At 43.5% G+C, this 5874-nt stretch overlaps 1 pseudogene; it reads left to right on the forward strand.

Moving 5' to 3' along the window:
* Positions 1-4608: 4608 nt before the first annotated feature.
* Positions 4609-4728, forward strand: LOC136656664 (5S ribosomal RNA; annotated as a pseudogene).
* Positions 4729-5874: the final 1146 nt, after the last annotated feature.

Here is a 5874-nt window from a genome sequence, read left to right on the forward strand (position 1 = left end):
AATTTTCTTGCGACCCACCTAGTAGGTCCCAACCCACAGTTTGAGAAACACTGCTCTAATCAATATTCTCTAATAATTGCAAGTGCATTTTTTGTGTGCAGGGGGTTGACATGGGGGTTGCACGTGGTTCACAATAACTTCAGTTTTTGCCACAGTGGACTGTGAGCTCCTAAAGGTTGGGAAACACTGGAGTAAAGTTTGTGGCTGTCTTGTTTGTGTTATATATTTATACTGTTGTTAGTTTTTCCTGATGAATTGGTTGTAAATGCCATTGATGGAAAGGTGGAATATAAATCTTTTAATAAATAAATTACCTTTGCTGCATAGAGAAAAGATATGTTCAAAATCTGCAACAAGCTATCTAGGAATCTCTTTAGGGATGTTATGTACATAGAGAACACTCATGGGTGGAAATTGACTAGAGTAGCACATTACTAAGAAGTTACAAAACCATTCTTTTAGACCCGGGGCATCCAAAGTTTTTGGCAGGAGGGCCACATCATCTCCTTGACACTGTGTCAGGGGCCGGGGGGGAGGGGAAGAATTAATTTACATTAAAAATTTGAATAAATTTACATAAGTTTACATAAATGAATATATTAAAGACGAACTTATATGAATGATTGAAGGTCTTGCAATAGCTCAAGGCCTATAAAAGGCCTCGCACAAAGCAAGGCTGGCCTTTCCTTTGCTGCCGCTACTGCATCACAGACGTGAAACAGCCAGCAGTGCAGGGAGCCCTCATCCCACAGCTCAAGTAAGAGGTCAAACAGTCGCCCTCACACTGAGAGCAGCTGTGTTGGGCCAGTGCAGGCTCCAACAAATCTCCAAAGGGCCAGAGGCTCATTGGAAACTGGGGGCTCCTTGAGGGCCGCAACTGGGAAGTCCTCAAGGGCCATAAGTGGCCCCAGGGCCAGGGTTTGGGCACCCTTGTTTTAGACCCAGATAAGGGATGAGGAGATAACCAGCTATCATATTACTGAGTACAGAAGAGTATTGGTACAGTATTTTCTTTCTTTTTTTGTAGGCATGAAATAACCTTTTTTTTTTTTCTTGACCTGCAGATGTCTGAATCTGAATGATGTCTCAACTTTATGGCATGCTATAATCTGGACTATAATTGATTAAATTATTGGGCTGTATGTTATACTACTGGACATGATTTTGTATTTAGAAATCTGCATTATGGGATTTTTTTCTCTCAACACAGCTTAGGTTGGATCCCAATCAATCCTTCCATGAGTCGAGAAAGTTCCATTCACTCAAAGAATATCAATTATAGTATTTTTGATCAGGTATTAAATTGCTCGTATGCATTCTGATTTGTAAATGACAGCTGTCTAAATCTGACTACATATGATCAGTTCTGAGGTGGGCATTCAGTCACTTTGGGATAGAGTTGCACTCCTCCTAAAGACTCTGGTCCATTGCTTGATATTTTGGTGCTAAGATGGCGGCAGCAGTCAAAGTGATTTTTATCAGTTTAGCATGGCATGCTGGTTTCATTCCTTCTTGGATAGTATTGATATGTTGTTGGCATCCTTCAGTCTCTGAAGACTATGGTATCGCGCTCTGAATGGTGGTTCTGGAACAGAGTGTCCTCTCCAGTGCGCAAAGCCTGGGTAAAGTAGATATGGAGGATAGACTGTTTCCCATGCAGCAAATCCCCCCTCTCCACATCACTGAAATGGTCCAATGGAAAGGCAGAGGCCAATACGGTTGGCTCCAGCAGTGTTGCAGGAGTTGCCAGAACGTGACTGTGTTCAGCCATGAACTGCCTCAGGGACTCCGGCTCCGGATTTTGCCTCAAGGTTGACTCCTGAAGCCTTTTCCATAACTGGATGTAGCCACAAGGCAGTGGAGGTTTGGGATCAGAGTTTTCCTTCTCTCATATGAGCTGCCTTCCCAGGCTAACGAGTCCCATCTACCCAGTGGCTGTTTAGTCGCCTCTTACGACAAGTACAGCCAAACTGAGGGCCTATTCTTGTCCCCAGCCCCCAGGGGAAAGTATTGATATAGCCATAGTCATACATGTTTAGTGACATCATAACTAGATTACTGTAGTATGTTTTATATGGGATTGACTTGGAAGAATTTTTGGAAACAATAACCAGGTTGGCGGCAAACTAGATGTGTGTTTAGATCTGCAATGTGGCCTGATGGGAGTATAGCATTTTTGTATAAATAAGAAGGGGGGCTACACAAAACCTGGCAAAACCACAGTGGGAGGGGGGCTTTAGTATTTTGTCCCTACCACAGTTTTGATCCCAGCTGTGGCTTATGGTATTTAATACTTGAATTGCTTTCCAACTTACCTCTCATTGGGCCATGTTGCACATTTAGGCACATGTTTAGTTTGTTCCGCAGAAGGCAACCACCAGGTTGTTAACAGAGGCAGGCTCCAAGCCGCATAGGATGCCAGTTTTGAAACAGCTTAATTGGCTCCCATTTGGTTTCTGGGCCTAATTCATATGCTGGCTTTGACCAGGATCCAGGACACATTAAGCACTACCTTCTCTCATATGAATGTGCCCATACTTTGAAGATCTTCCTTGGAAAACCTCCAGGCTCTTCCACTGATCTGGGTGTGGTGGAGAGTTACTTAGGACAAGGGACAAGCCTGGACATTTTTAATTGGACTATAGGACAAGAGAGTTCAAGGTTACTTAACTCCCATCTGGAGGAAGATTCACTCTACTTCCTCCCTGCTGGTCTTCAGATACCAGCCAAAAACAATGGGTACTTCTTTGGAGAGCCTTCGGGACTCTCCATTTTCTGAGTTTTGGTTTTTTGGTCTTTGATTCCTGCTACAGAATCCAGTAAGTTATCGGTTTCATCCATTACAGGGTACAAGCCATGATGTGTATGCACAACCTCCTGATTTTAGAAATGGGTTATGTCAGAATGCCAGATGCAGGGGAGGGCACCAGGATGAGGTCTCTTGTTATCTGGTGTGCTCCCTGGGGCATTTGGTGGGCCGCTGTGAGATACAGGAAGCTGGACTAGATTGGCCTATGGCCTGATCCAGTGGGGCTGTTCTTATGTTCTGCTATTTATTTTACTGTGTTTCCCTCTTCATTTTGAATATTTACTTGTATATTTTTATACAATGTTATTGTATAGCATTGTTTTAAATGTTACCATCCATGCTGTAGTCTTTCTTAGTCCAAAGGCAGAATAATAATAATACAGGAATACAGGTTATAATAAATAAAGAAAAACAGGTTTAATAACAACAGTCAACAGTCTACAAAACCTGTATTTGGCATAAACATTTGATGGATGGAGACTCTGTACAGAAACTGTAGAGAGAATAGAATCCTAAGCTAATAATATAGAAGACAGGTTTTAATAAGTAAAAACTGCACTCACGGGGTGGGATGCTACTTCTCAGACAGTGTCTATTGTGACACATACGTCTAAATACAAAGTATACTTTCATTTTCAAGGCTGACTCTTTGTTTCCTTATGAATAGAGATGTTTGTTTCTAGTAAGATAGGATTACAGCCGGGCAGCCCGATCCTGGTCAACACCATTTGCTTCTGTGCTGCGCGGGCAACCGCAGTTGTGAAGTGCCATAAGGTGCTTTTTCAGCAGTGGCAAGCCTGCAGCTCAGGCAGAGAGACTAACACCGGTTGGCGCTGCATCTCTGCACTGCTTAGGTGGAGTGCAGAGTGGTAAGTTCCCCACCAGGAAGCGGGAAGGTTTTTCAGGGTGAGGGAAGGTGGGGAGCAGGAGGAATGAGGCAGAGGGAGGGCGGAACAAAGGAAGGATTGGGTCTGGGAAGGGGCCAGTGGCAGAGGCTGCCACCACATCCTATATCCCATCCTGAGCTGTGGAGACTAAATAGTGGCCACAGATCCAAGCAGTCCTATCGGGGTCGCCAGGGATCAACATGGGATAAGGAAACCGCTGTTCTCCTACCCCGAGGAGACCTCCGGCAGCTTCCCTGGTCCACAGGATATAGCTGCAGCCCTTTTGGTGCCTTTGTCTTCCTGGGCACAGGGGAAGCTTAGGATTGGGCTATGTCTAATTGAACACAAAGTGCTTACTTCTGAGTAAGGTAAACATCGCCATTTTTAAACACCGCTTCTTATGAGTAGAGGTGAGAGAAAATTATGATAACAAAATAAAAACACAAAACACCACGTTCTGCACCTCTCATTTTTGTAAAAAATAAAAGAAAAAAGAAAGAAAACCATTATTTATTATTTTATGGGGGTGCATGGGTAATGCCTGTGCATCTGCTGACACTATACCACCTATCAAGTACACTTTTAAAGCGACTATAACTTATAATCACTGTATAACAAAATTTTTGAATAAAAACACATAACACTGCTTTCTGCACTTCTCGTTTTGAAAAACACTGGAATCTGCAAAAAAATAAAACCCACCTCCCACCTCTACTTATATATTCAAAGCACTCTGTCAAATCTGCACCTGATTAATAAAGTAAGATTTCTTCATTCAGCAGGTCAAAGATTTATTGATTGAGACTTTTTATGTCCCTTCAGACATTTTAAGAACCATGTGCACCCACCAGAGGCAATTGACCAGCCCAGAGAACCTAATTAGTGAAGCATGTACTCTAGAATATCCCTCCTCTGTGCAGCAATTGTTACCCTGCACATGCCCGATCTCGTCTGATCTCGGAAGCTAAGCAGGGTCAGGCCTGGTTAGTACTTGGATGGGAGACCACTTGGGAATACCGGGTGCTGTAGGCTTATACCATAGTCTTTCGAGACTGAAGGCTGCCAACCTCCCTCCTCTGTTCAGGAACAGTAAGACAAGATGATGCAGAAAGATTTGCTAAACTGTGCTAGCATTGCTCAATCATATGAGAGCTTCAGCATTACAGTAGTGGTTTAACGAGTGAATCCATAACTGAGCATGCAGGTTCACATCTCTGGAGCTCTCCCAGTTCCAGTGTTGTGCCTGCATCTTCAGTGGCCAGGAGTGTTGTTCAACAAGGCCATCTGCTGAAGGGCTGCAACACTAGTTAGAATGAGTCTGACTCAAACCTAAGCACCATTCATTCCTTTGAAATCATCAGATGACCTTTGTGGGATGCTGTCATTTAACTAAGCCTCAGCTGATGTAGAAAGCTGCCACCTACATCCTATGGGTGGTACGTCTCCAAAAGCATGTTGCAACAATGGTTGCATTGGTTCCTTAAGAACATAAGTAAAGCCCTGCTGGATCAGGCCAAAGGCCCATCTAGTTCAGCATGCTCTTGCCAAAGTTGACAAACAGGAGGGAAAAGCGTGTTAACCTCCTGCCATTGCTCCCCTGCACCTGGTATTCAGAGGCATACTGGTACAGAACCTGGAGGGAGCACATAACCATTATGACTAGAAGCCCTTGAGCAATTTGTCCTCTTATGAAATTGCTCAATTGTCCTTTAAAGCCATCCAGTTTAGCGGCCATCACAGCTTGTGGTAACAACGGTCACAGACTTTATGACAGTACGTGGCATGTGAAGCCTTTCATTTTGTCCATCCTACATGTCTTGCCAATCTTGTTTCATTGGATGAGTCCTGGATCAATTATTGTGAGGCAAGAGAACACACACACACACACACACACACACACACACACAGAGAGAGAGAGTTTTCCAGCTTTTAACATTTTTCTAAAAGATGGAACAGTTTATCCTTACCGTTTCTCCCTTATAGCTATGTGCTTTAAGGGGAAAAGAACTTCTTGTAGATACAGGAAGGAAACACGAGTAGATTTTAACATAATGATGTTTAAGACACAGAAGTGATCCCATATCTACAGCTGATGAAGAAGACAGGTTTCCTAGTGGAATGTCAGAATGGACAGCACCAGCAGGATCTAGGAAGAGGGGAGGAGTAACTCTGGAGAAG

The sequence above is a fragment of the Tiliqua scincoides genome, chromosome 6 (genome assembly GCF_035046505.1).
Source record: "Tiliqua scincoides isolate rTilSci1 chromosome 6, rTilSci1.hap2, whole genome shotgun sequence".
Classification (NCBI taxonomy): domain Eukaryota; kingdom Metazoa; phylum Chordata; class Lepidosauria; order Squamata; family Scincidae; genus Tiliqua; species Tiliqua scincoides.